At 39.6% G+C, this 14,178-nt stretch overlaps 1 protein-coding gene across 5 annotated transcripts in view; it reads right to left on the reverse strand.

Moving 5' to 3' along the window:
- Window positions 1-14,178, reverse strand: part of TOX (thymocyte selection associated high mobility group box) — a 300,519-nt gene that overhangs the window by 63,825 nt on the left and 222,516 nt on the right. The gene's annotated exons all lie outside the window — the stretch shown is intronic.

A 14,178-nucleotide genomic window follows, 5' to 3' on the forward strand; every position in this document is an offset into this window, starting at 1 on the left:
GGAGCCAGTCACATCACTCATGGCCGCTTTCCAGCTCTGATAGATGTCTTGTGATCTCCCTCTGGCATCAGGGGGAGATCATGTGACCACTCGTCTCCTCTGCAGAAGCCAATCATCGGAGCTGGAAAGCGTCCGTGAGTCACGTGCCCAGCCTGAAGACAGCTGATATTCGGTATTTACAGAGCTAATATTTAAATACAACATACACAGTGTGCTATGCCAGCCTCTAATAGGGGGGCTGGCAGTGACAATTTTGATATTTTAATATTAAAATAAACGCAGCGGGGGGTGGTGCCAGCTGGAGACAGACAGAGAGGACGCTGACAGGGAGGAAGGAGGGGGTGAGGGGGAGAGAGGAGAGCAGAGAGCAGGCAGCCAATCACATAGGGAGGCACTTTGACCACGGTGATCAGGGCGGAGCTGCGCTGGTTATTGTGGTCTGTTTAGACAGGCCATACAGGAAGTGGTAGGTTTCACTTTTTTTTTTTTTTACAGTTTAGAGGGGGGCAGATTACATAGCACAAGCGTTGTGCTGTGTAATTTGCTTTAAGGAACCAGAATCTACATTTCTTTTTTTGGGGTTAACAAATGCTTTAAGACAGAGAGTAAAAGAATGCACCCTCCATACACATGACTACAGATGTATGTTGTGATTTATCAAAGTGTGAAGAAAGTGCATTGTACTGAAATAAAATATCTGATTTACTGGACAATTACATATTCTTTCTAGTAGGGTTTATTAACCAACGTTTAACATTTAAAATGAATCTGATCAAAATTATTAACACTCTCGATTCACTGCAAATAAAGAAATTACATACGCCATTATTATCACTTCTGGGGACTTTTTTGTAGTTCTTGGGAACCCTGCTGCAAGTAAAACATTAACTGCAAATACACATTCTAGCTATTTGCCAAGGTGCGGACACTGAATGATGTAAATGCTCTGTGTATGTGATTTAGTTATTATAGCATTTGCCATTTTTTACTGGATATATGCTTTTATTTTTTTGCCCTGTACTAAAGGATGATGATGTCTGGAAGATTTCTGAGGGCAATTACGCTACCTTTCTTTGCTTTTTTATTTTAGTCTTTATACTAAATAAAAGTATCTGTTCTAGAAACTACAGAATACTGCATATTTAGCTACATAAAATGGTATAATAAATGTATATATAATTTTATACAGTTCAAATGCACACATACATAAGATGTACAGTGTGTATGGATATATATATATATATATATATATATATATATATATATATATATATACATACACATATATTGCTGAAAGGAAATCCCTTGACAGAAGCAGCGTTGTTTTCATATATAAGGAGGATCTGCTTTATGGAAGATTACTAAATCCTGTTATGATCTCGATGAAATCACTTTCTTCTCTGTATGTCACTCACCATGTGGGATTACCAGCCTGTACATTTACTGTAGCCTTTCAAAGTAAGTACTGTATAAAAATAAATACGTATACCAGTTTCACTTGCAGTCAAATATGTTCCTTGCAAAGCTATCATTAACTCTGCCTCTAGCAGACAATCTATATCAAAACAGTTGTACACATAAAGCTCTAACTACATCTTGACTGAATCTTTTTTGATCCAGCTGTTTTACTGAATAGCAGTTGGTGAACAGAGAGCAAGAACATGGGTAGCCCTCGGGCCCTGTTTGCTAATGTTACTCACCAGCTGCTGCTTTCTGTGGTGTTAGCAGGCAAGACCTGGATGAATGCCAGTTTCAGCAAGAGCAAGAGACAGTGAAGCATCTTTGAAGCCCTTTCATTTACCCCTGTCTGTCATTGCTTGACACTGAACATTGTTGAGTTCTGTCCCCAAGGCTACTAAAAGATCATGCCGGAGCTGAACTGTGATCAGAGTGGACCCTACTGCAGGAAGAACTTGCTTTGGGGAAAACGCTTTGAAAAAGTACACTGAGAATAAAACACTTTCAAAGACTGTCATTAGATATGTTTTATTATTCAGTATTTTAATGTATGATCCAGTTGTAGATCAGGAGATCCACAAGATGTGTTAAAATACCATCAGCCATTCTGTTACTTGTTGATCATTACTGATTTACAGGAAATAGCCTATACAGCTAACCACTACGTTAAGACAGTGAAGTCAATTTTATAAACGTTGGACATTACGGATTGGCCTAAACCTTTTGGATTGTGGATGAGTAGATCAACAAGGATGTTTATGTCTTGAGTTTATTTATAGGTTGTATTTCCTTTAATCCTTTCCCTTCAACACGGAAGACTATTAGATAAAGAGAACAACACCACATTTAGGGAAAATAGGCTGTGAAAATTAAGATTTTTGCCTAAACTTTTGCTACACTTTCTTTTGCTACACTTGCTAATATTATCCAAATGTAGGAGGAATTTCAGATTAGTTAAAATATACGTAGGGGAAGTAAAACATGTAAACATGGTATCTATTACCAATGTTTTCTACCTCAATGTCCACATTTCAAGTAAAAAATTCAATACCCTCCAAAACCCCAAAGGCTCTAGTCCTAAGCTTTCAAAGAACATAGGTTCTATGTGTACACAATACTTTCCTGACTTCATATATCTAAATCAAACGCCCTCCTTTTCTCCCTCAGTGCGTTCCCATGTCAAAACAGTGTGCCACAAAATACATATGCTACTTAAAAGTATAACTTAAGGTAAAGGTTTTTCTTTCGTTTTGGTTAGAGTAGAGAGGGATTAGAACACCTGTCAGTTTTTATTGCTGTCTGTGTCTCCATTTACCCTCTCTATTTGTTCTGTTTACTATTATCATTGAAAGTGAAAGTAAAAGAAAATCCTACATTTTGGGTTGTCCCCGGAAAAGTAATAGAGTTGAAATCTTCCAAGGGGGACACTAGTTCTGATGGTCTGGGGGTCCCCAAGGAATTGCCCTAATTTGCAGGGATTTCCTCTCACTTCCTGTTTGGATATGGGACAGGATGTGAAGGGAAATCTCAAAAATGGGGCACAGATGGCGAAAAATTATTTTACAGGGGTAATACACCTCACTTGCTCTATCGAAAAAAAAAAAAAAATGTTGCCTATAGTTTTACTTTAAGTATGCTTAGCTTTTTCAGAAATGTCACATTCCTCTATTTGTGCTATGAGAAAATTTACTATTTCATGATAGAAAACACCATGAGGTTGATTTACTAAAGCTGGAAAGTGCAACATCTGGTGCAGCTCTGCATAGAAACCAATCAGCCTCCAGGTTATTTGTCAAAATTTAATTGAACAATCTGAAGTTAAAAGCTGATTGGCTATCATGCACAGCTACACCAGATTTTGCACTTTCCAATTTTAGAAAATCAACAACTATGTGGTTGAATTTTAAGTAGGATATTAGTAATGATAGTCTGCATCCCTGAAAGTTCCAGTGTAAAAACAAAGTCATAAGTAGTCTTGATATATAAGGCTAAAACATAACCCTGCTGTAAAAAAAAAACAGCTTTAAGCCTCGTACACACAATTGGATTTTGCGACGGGAAATGTGTGTTGACAGACTGTTGGCCTAAAATCTGACCATTTGTAACTTCACCGGACAATTGGTGTTGAATTTTCTGCTGACAGATGTTGGATGGCAGGTTTTAAAATTTTCTGCAGACAACGGTCTGTTGTCAGATTTTTCGATCATGTGTACACAAGTCTGTCAGACAAAAGTCCAAAGTACAAACGCGCATGCTTGGAATCAATGTTCACAAACACGACATTAGCAGAAGGTGCCTAAACGATGGCGCTCAAGAGCTGAAAAAACATGTAGTACATCTAGTGCGTCACTACGTTTGTGTTTGTTGGCTGACAATTGTGTGCTGTTTGTATGCCAGACAAGTTCCTGGTCAATGCCCTTCAGACAAAAGTCAGACGCTTTGTCTGTGGAAAATCTGATCGTGTCATAGCTGCTTTAGTCATAGCTGCCTGCTGGATTCTGCCAGATTCCATTAAATGCACACCATAAAGAGAATTTCAGATGACATTAACCAGACATACTTACCTCATAAAAGAGCAGAAAAGCAAGTAAGCAAAAAACAATACATAAAACAAAAAATAACTATTGTTTAAAAGCATATACAGTAAAACCTTGGTTTGAGAGTAACTTGGTTTGAGAGCGTTTTGCAAGACAAGCAAAATGTTTAAATACATTTTGTCTTGATATACAAGCGATGTCTTGATATACAAGTAGCGTCATGTCACAACTGAGTATAAAAGAGAAGAGAGGCGCCTCTAAGTGTAGCAATATGGTTACATTTAATGAAGGTACAACATTTAGCAACATATTCCTACACTTAGAGGCACCTCTCTTCTCTTTTATACTCTGTAGCTCCTGCTGGATTTTGCTTCTAACCCCCTTGTGGAAGCTTCCATTTGTGGATGGACATTTTATGGTTACACAACCTATCACATTGCAATAATCTTTTTAAATGGACTATAAACTGAAGGACCTACAAATAAATGGTTGTGGAACAAATCATTTGAGTTTCCATTATTATATGGGGAAATTTGCTTTGCTATAAGTGCTTTGGATTACAAGCATGTTTCCGGAATAAATTATGCTCGCAATCCAAGGTTTTACTGTAATACAGCTGTCACCCTAAGCAAAGACAGCTAAATCAAAAATCATTTAAGATAACGGTAATTGAGTCCATTGGGTACTCTAGTATGAAGTCGGAAAATTCATTACACTTCACATTCTAACAGAATCTCCTTCTCTTCGATTCATTGTCACTCCCTCTATGCCATGGAAAGAAAAGTGTGGCATATTCCATCCATGTATATCTCTATAATGCTTAGAAGCAATCGATAAATGTTTCGCCTTGGGTATACTGTAGCTCCATCACAATTAGGTTCTACAATTGACTTATATCCCTGTGGGGTGGCAACTTTGAGGTACTGTAAAATGCACAACAGGAACATGTATATATTAGACTGGTGCAAACCATCATTTTATCAGTGTTCTGTCTTTTAAAGGAAAACTTCATTACAGTTTTGTGTCAATTTAGCAAGAAGAGTGGTGACACATTTCAGGTGTTTAATGTCTTCTTCCTGTACAATATGCCCATCCCTATTCCAGAGTTCCTGGCAGAATGAAGATTATACTTTTGGTGCCAAACTTACAGGTTCTAGGGAGGGGGGAAGGGGTTGTCGACTTGTGGACTAAACAGAGCTGGTGTGCGTTCCAATACAGGCTTTGGAATTCAGAGAGCAGATGCCATAACAATAGTATTATGGCTGCAACAAGTAAGGTGATTATGAATGTCAACAGCACTGTGAAAGTGATGCATTGTGGAGACTGTTTTTATGAAAACCCCTATGGCTGTGTTTCATATATGTACTGTACATATACACACACTAATAATGAACCCCATTGAAGTTTATGGGACCCGAATGTGAAAAATCAAAAGTGCCCATTTTGAAGGCTTATATGCAAGTAATTGGGCATACAATGAGGGTCCTGGGGGACATGTATCAATGAATTAAAAGTTTGTAAAAAAAAATCATTTTTAAATGAGCAGTGATTTATTGATGCTTAAAGTGAAAGTATAAAATGGAAAAATTCCTTTCAATATAGTGCCTGGGGGGCTGCCTGTAAATTAGCACATCTGTACTGTGTATAGAAGCTGCTGCAGCAATAATTGCATTTATAAAGCCCAAAAAATGAAATTTTCCCATCAAGCTTTCTTTATTTTGTATGCAACAGCTTGGGGAGCCAGTCTGTATGATGAGGCCACAATGTAGTGCACAGAGAACACGATTAGAGATTTTTTGGATAAATTCTGGTGTCTCTACCACAGACTTTGGATTTCTACTTCTGTAACGGGTGCGGAAAAATTGTTCTTTGGGTATCAGTGGTGCCTTCACACTGTAACCATATAGAGGTACTCTTGATGAAAGCAAGAATTGGCCTTGCTGTCAAAAATTGCAATGATATGCACCTGTCACCAGGTGTGGAAAAATAGTTTGACAGTACATGCCCAACATCTAAATGCAAGCTTGTCAAAGCTGCTGGCTCTACAACTTCTGCCATTCCGCCTGGTGGATTCTGCCCCTTTCAATTTTCAGAATGTGCTGTGCCACAATGGCAGGTTACCAGCCATAACAGCCCTCTACTATCATGTGGAAGGCAATATTGTGGCATCAATGGGAAAGGCAGATGTGACAGAACCCACTGTCACTGTGTGTTTTGGAAGGGACTGGGGGCGGGCCTCTTACCCACAGACTATGGGCCAGAAAATACTGGAGACCTGATGCTAGCATTGAGATAATGTAATGCTACATCCCTTATCCCCCCCCCCTTGTTGCTGTGCCTAATTGTGTTGATTCATGACACATAGACAATGGAGACTGGACTGGAGACATCTCTCCGCAGGGGGGGTGTTTTGAAAGGCTGCCTGCTTATCATAATCTCATTAGGTTTATCTGTAGCCTGTTTCAATGTACACATGTTCAGTTCCCATTGGTTGTTCCTTGCCCCCCTCCCCTCTTAGACAAGGCTAAGGGGAGTGTCCCTAACTGTGTGTAAAACTGTATGTTTTGGATTTAATAAACAGTTTAAGCTCTGCATGTTTAACCCTCAACACCTGTGTGGATTGTCTTGTGATTGAGGTTTTAAGGGCTGGTTATGGCGAATCTACAGGCTGCAGGTGCGTTTGGAGGACAGGAGACACAGGTCTGGCAGATGTGCCCACATGGGGTATCTGAGATCCGTCACAGCAGTCAACTGAAAAGTTCACTTTACGGCTGACACAGTTCACAGCACACTAGGTAACTCTGCTGGCAACTCTGAAGGATGCAGGACAGGGCTCAGTGCTGCAGCTTGTGTACCCATGTCTCAATACAGCTAGTGGTGATGATGCCAGATTGGTCAGCTCTACCCCTTCCTATTACTCCATGCCCTCCTCTGCTGAATTGTCCGATGAACCTCAAGTACCCCCTAAGCCTTCAAAGAGCTATTCAATGAGTCAGGCTAAAAGGTGCCATGCAGTACTTCAGCTAGTGTGTCTAGGGGACAGGAACCACACCAGAGCAGATTCTTGCAGCTCTGCAGGAACAGGCCCAGAGGGAGTTCACGTCACTCCAGCTGGAGCCAGGAATGGTTGTGTGTGATCATGGCACAAACCTCCTGTTCGCCCTTAAACAGGGAAAGTTGACACATGTGCAATGCCTGGCACACATTCTCAATTTGGTGGTGCATCGTTTCCTAAATAAGTACCCAGGGTTGGAAGATCAACTAAAGCAGACCAGAAAAGTCTGTAGCCATTTACTCAATCATACACAGCCAGTGCTTGGCTGAAATTAATCAAGAATTCAACCTGCCTGTAAACCGCCTGATTTGTGACATACAGACCAGGTGAAACTTGACTCTGGCAATGCTGCAGCAGCTACACATGCAGTAGATGGTTGTCAACGAGTACCTGTGTGAGTATGGCACAACAACAGGCTCAGGCCAGCTCAGCTTTTTTCCCCCATGCCAATGGCTGCTCATAAATGATGCATACACTGTACTATCACCATTTGAGGAGGCCACAAGGATGGTAAGCCGTAACAATGCATGTATCAGTGACACAATCCCTGTTGTCCCCGAGATATCTGCTTCTCATGTCTCCACAAATTTGCGATGCATGGGCTCCCTCATGTTTCAAAGCCTGCAAAAAGGACCCAAGAACACGTGGCATAAAGGAAAAGCATCAAAAGTGGTTGGCAACCCTCCTTGACCACCGTTATAAGGGGAAAGTCTAAGGCCCCGTACACGTACGCAAATATTTCTGAACATGTTTTAAAACATGCCCGCTGGAATCCTGCCCGTCGGACATGTTCGGTCGTCTGTACAGACCTACCGTACATGTCCGAGCGGCCGCCATCCCTCGCATGCGTCGAATGACTTCGACGCATGCGTGGAAGCATTGAACTGGCAGGGCCGCGCACGTCGCAGCCTCGTCGCCGCGTATCGAGTACGCGCGGATTTCTGTATGATGGTGAGTACAGCCATCATACAGAAATCCCCGGGCAGACATGTACGCTGAAAACGGTCCGGCGAACCGTTTTCATCGTACATGTTTGCCCATCTGTACAAGGCCTAAGAACTCATTGCGTCCCCACAGAGAGTGCAGAAGATGAAATTACTTAAGGACACCTTTAAATAGGTATTTATCGATAGTTTTTTCCTGACTAGAAGGTTACAGTGTCGTTAAAAATTTAGTTTTGAGGCTTCTGTTGGTCAAGAGAGGAGCAGTGGAGAAGGCGGCTGCCTAATGCCGCGTACACACTGTCGTTTTTTGTCTTGTAAAAAAACGTTGTTTTTTCTCATGGAAAAAAAACAAAGTGTTTCAAACTTCATTTTTAAAAACAACGTTGCCTACACACCATCGTTTTTTCAAAATGCTCTAGCAAAGCGCAGTTACGTTCAGTACGTACGGCGGCACTCTGTTCCATTCAAGCTTGCGTCATAACTTGCTTCTGGGCATGCGCGGGTTTAAAAACATTGTTTTAAACTTCGTTTTAGCCCACATACGATCATTTTTTATGACACAAAAAAACGTCATAAAAAATTGAAGCATGTTCACATTTTTTTTTGTCGTTTTTCAGAAGACATAAAACGACGTTTTCCCCACACACGGTCATTTTAAATGACGTTTTTAAAAATGTCGTTTTTTTTCATCACAAAAAACGACCATGTGTACACGGCATAAGTGATGCATTTCTGAATTGATTTCAGCAGTGTCTGCATTACATGGTGGAGAATTATCTAGGGGTGAAAACAGAGATGAAGAGCTTTTCAGTCAATGATCCAATGGCTTACTGAGTCATGAGACTAGACCACTGGCCAGAACTTGAAGAGTATGCTATTAAGCTGCTGGGCTACCCTGCATCCAGCGTGCTTTCCGAATGGGCATTCAGTGCTGCTGGAGGTTTTGTTACTGATCATAGAACGCGTCTGTCCACAGACTCCCTGGACCATCTGACTTTTATCAACATTAATCAGTCCTGGATTACCAGCAGCTATGAAGTCCCTTGTGCCCATGTCGCAGATTAAGTGTTTTGGGGATGTAGGATCTCTGCAGGACTTATAGACTGCATTGTGTTGTAGGTGTTGATTTTATCTGGAAGAATGTTTTTGGTGTAGGTTTCATGGGCACAATTAACACCTAAAGAGCAATTTTCCACACCTGTTTGACAGGGACTGTATTTTTTTCCCCGCTGCAGCAGATGGGGTAGAGAAATCTGCTGGCTATAATCCACAGCTGGTGGTGTGCTGCTGGCAGATGTGCTGCAAGTACCTGGGAAACTCTGCGCTATACCTTTATCCCTGTCAGTGGAGGCTGCTGAGAGGTCATGAGGTATAGCAGGGAGAGACTGAGGTGAGTAAGGAGGAGGGACATATTTGTGCCCTTTTGTGTGGCTTTTAGGTGCTCTTGCCAACAGGCTGAGGGGTGGGAGGTTAAAAGCCTTGTCAAGCATGTGGTACCCAAATGGTTGGTGCTTTTGCCACGCTTGAGACAAAGTTTGCAAATAGCAACAGTGCGATCGGCTGCACATGTACTAAAAAAGGCCCAGACAGATGAGCTGTGGGAAGTGGGCCGGAGATAACAGCTCCACAATGTGATGGAATAGGGTGGCTGCTCTCTACTCTTCCATGATGACTGCCTCGTTGGGGTTGTGCCTCACCCTTACTTTCCTCCTCTGCTCTATCTGGCACCCAAGTTGAGTCAGTGACCTCATCATCATCTCCTTCATCCTCATTACCACTGGAGACAACTTGGCAATATGCTGCGGCTGGTGGAACATGACTGCCAATTTGTATACCAGTGTTCACCCCTCTCTGTAGGCTCATGTTCCTGCTTTCCATAACCTCAGAGTCGGAACCATCATCTGAATCAAGTAATGGATTGTCAAGGAGCAAGTGGCTGACGCTGTGTTCAAATAACTCCGCGGACTCCTCAATGCCATGCTGTGGAATAGCTGTGGACAAGGAGGCAGATTTTGCCACTCTGGCAACTGCAGGGGACTGCACACTAGTCTCTGCTTGGGTGATGGAGGATGAGGACAGTTTGGTAAGCCAGTCCACCACCTCCTCTGCATGCTGTGGCTGGATAGCATGGGCAACATCACTAAACAGAGGAAATGATGCCTTGCCTGAGGACTCACCATGTCCATCTTTGCCTGTGAACACATACACTGTTGGCATTAGAGTGACATTGGAGGGTTTGCCTCTCCTTGCTGTCCTCCCAGACATAATGAGGGAAGTGGGGGGTACTTATTATCAAAATTTAATAAAAATGTGTAAATGTGTAGGTGAATGCACTTTAATCAGTGGAAAGTGGTGTTTGGTGCACTTTAATTTGAGTATTCACAACACAGACACACTAAACGGATACACTATAATGTACTGTAATATACTGCGTCAAACATTCAGTAACACACAGAACTATATGGCCTTAAAACTTGCAGCAATGCACAGAACTATATGGCGTTAAACTTGCAGTAACACAATGATGAACTATATGGCGTTAAACTTACAGTAACACAATGTAATATACCGAATTAAACTTGCAGTAACGCACAGAACTATATGGCGTTAAACTTGCAGTAACACACAGAAATATATTGTGTTAAATTTGCAGTAGCGCATAGAACTAAATGGCGTCAAACTTGCAGTAACGCACATAACTATATGGTGTCAATCTTACAGTAACGCACATAACTATATGATGTTAAACTTGCAGTAACACACAGAACTTTATTCTGTTGAACTTGCAGTAACGCACATAACTTTATGGCGTTAAACTTGCAGTAACGCAAAGAACTATATGCCGTTAAACTTGCAGTAACAGTTTCTGATCCTACAATCTGAATGTTGCAGCTGAAATCGAGACTCATCAGACTAGGCAACATTTTCCAATCTTCTATTGTCCAATTTTGGTGAGCCTGTGCGAATAGTAGCCTCAGTTTCCTGTTCTAAGCTGGCAGGAGTGACACTAGGTGTGGTCTTCAAGATTCGATGTGTTGTGCATTTAGAGATGCTATTCTGCATACTTTGGTTGTAACGAGTGGTTATTTGAATTACTGTTGCCTTTCTATGATCTCAAACCAGTCTGTCCATTCTCCCCTGACCTCTGGCATCAACAAGGCATTTTAATCCACACAGCTGCCACTCACTGCATATTTTATTTTTTTTGGACCATACTCTGTAAACCCTAGACATGGCTGTGCGTGAAAATCCCAGTAGATCAGCAGTTTTTAAAATACTCTGACCAGCCCATCTGTCACAAACAACCATGCCACGTTCAAAGTCACTTAAATCCCCTTTCTGATGCTCGGTTTGAACTTCAGCAAGTTGTCTTCACCATGTCAAGATGCCCAAATGCATTGAGTTGCTGCCATATGATTGGCTCATTAGCAATGTATGTTACCAAGCAATTGAACACATGTACCTAATAAAGTGACCAGTGAGTATAATGATATTACACTAAGAATTTTTGTTTATGCATTCTTGTGACAGCCCCTTGGGGTGTGTAGGTTGATTCTCTAACCCCTCCCTTTTCCCATCACTTGAGTAATAGAGATTAATAATATGTTCTTTATATATAAGAGATTTGGATGTATATACACCAGGTTTTTTTTTAAGAAGGAGGCATGTCCCCTTAATTGCATCAGTTGTTGTCATGGCATCCATTTGAACCAGATGAGTTGCATGGCATGTTAGATGCTTTGATTCCTTGGTTGATGTACAATGTTGTTACTACCTTTTGTTTTGTGGATATGTACTTTTTTTTTATCCTATAATAAAGTGTTGTGGATACTACACTAGACATTTGCACCCATTTGTTTAATGAGTTTATTATAAGGTGGTAAGGAGAGAGAACATGTGAAAAGTAGCTAAATGCCCAAATTGCTGGCTGCTTAAGAAAATATAAAATAGTCATATACAGTCATATATAGTTAATTAAAAAAGAGAAAAGGGACCACTATACAGTTATTTATGCTAAAAATAATTAAGCTGGCCATATAATAATATAAATAATTTTTTTTATAGTTTTGCACAGTAAATTTAACATAATTTAGTATATAATATTGCATAAAAGAGTCCTGTTAGTCATTTTAATAGTTATTTTAAGCAATTGTAATCAAAGAATTATATTTTTTTATCTATCCATCTATCTATCTATCTATCTATCTATCTATCTATCTATCTATCTATCTATCTATCTATCTATCTATCTATCTATCTATCTATCTATCTATCTATCATCTATTTATTATATCTATCACATAAACACACACATTTTAAAATTAACCACAACCCTCAACATTTAGTGTAAAATGTATTTCATGAATACCAATTTCTAAAATAATATTGTTATTATACTGAGATGTTCTTTGAAAATGTGAGAGGACTTTGATCTCTCGTCATAAAATGTATTTGCTACAGGGGTTTATATTATAAACTCTGAAGTTAGCATACATCTCCTTTTTATACTTAAATATAAATAAAGAGCATACAATGTCATTTTTCCTTACAGTGTCTTTTATGCTTTTATGTTTTATATGAAAGGCCAAAGGTCTAAAAACTAATCAGAAAAGTCCTTGACTGCTATTCACCTTCATTATAATAACATTTTCTTCAAACCAACATAATCATGAGTGGTTATTAAAAGGGTTAAACATATTAAACGTCAAACAATTTCCCTTGATTTAAAGTTCTAAAAAGAAACAGAATAGGCTAACTTTCTGAATTATTTAAATCTTTACTGACTGATCGGTGAACCGTGAAATTAGAAAAATGTCGTTGTTAAAAGGGCTCTTTGCTTCTTATAAAACTTTAGCTTAAAACTATGAACTTAAGGCCATTTGAAGAAATGGGATTTTATCCAGAATACATGCTGTTTAGAGATTAAAGGTTGCCGTAATTAAAACTTTCTTCTGCAAACAGAAGATAGTATATTATTACATGGGGAATCTGTGTGTTTAGCTAAGAAATTAGTACAGTAGCTGGGTCTTAAATTTTCTGATACTGCAGCAAAGTTCACTCATTTAGCTACACTCATCAACTAATTAGCATTTAGAACAATTGTTTTACTCTGAGTAGGTTAATAATGAGCTAATTTTCTCCTACTCTTACACTAATTTTATTAGTCTTTAGAATAGAAGTAAACTGGTCATGGAATATGATGCTGCGTATTAGCTAATTAATTTTCCCATTGTATTGATTTTGAAGTCAGTTTTTTTGTAAAAAGAAAAACAGTAGCTTGCCATATTCTCGTTTTGTAATGTGTGTGGATTATGTATATCTGGATAAAGGACTGATTTATAAGAGAAGATAATTATTTTACCATTATAAACTGATTTTAATCTTTCTGTATATTGAAATCTGCCCATAATAATCAGATTCTACCTAATGGTATAATGCAACCAGTAATAGTTAGCATTTTTGACATATGCACTTTCTATAGCACAAATAGGCACATTTGGTTTTAAGATCATCTGTTTTCAATGGCAACAGAGTTGGAAACTATATAAAAGTATGTATTGTATATGTATTTCTGGTTAAAGTAGTTGTAAACCCTTACATACATTATACCCACTGAAGTGACTGTCCTCAGGTGATACATAGAGATGAAACTATATATAAGGTGTACCTGTTTATCTGCAGTGCTCTCTCTTTTTCAGCCATTCAAAGCATATCATTTACAGGCATACCCCACTTTTAAGTACACAATGGGGTTTATTTACTAAAGCTGGAAAGAGCAAAATCAGGCTCACTTCTGCTTCCAGAAGCAGGGGGTAGGGATATGATGATTAAACTGCACAGCATAGAGCATAGAGCTGAGTGTAATCTGATATCTAATTTGAGGGAAAGGACAACCCTCTCTACACAGTCTAATACAGAAACATGCACATTTGAGGCTGTCAATCACCTTATGACTGAAGGAGGGGAAGCCGGGATTTTCTGGTATCAGCGTAGACTGTCAGAAGTGACTCATGCAGATAGTAGAGGAATGACAGAGCAGGCAGAAATCACACTAGATGCTTAGGATAGAGGCAATTGCATGCTATAGAAGGATATTCTTTGTTCATTTTTAATTTCAGAGGTTTACAAGCGATTTAATCAGGCTACTTTACTAAAGAACTGAGAATGTTCACCCAATAAACTG

Source organism: Rana temporaria, chromosome 5 (assembly GCF_905171775.1).
Source record: "Rana temporaria chromosome 5, aRanTem1.1, whole genome shotgun sequence".
NCBI classification, from domain to species: domain Eukaryota; kingdom Metazoa; phylum Chordata; class Amphibia; order Anura; family Ranidae; genus Rana; species Rana temporaria.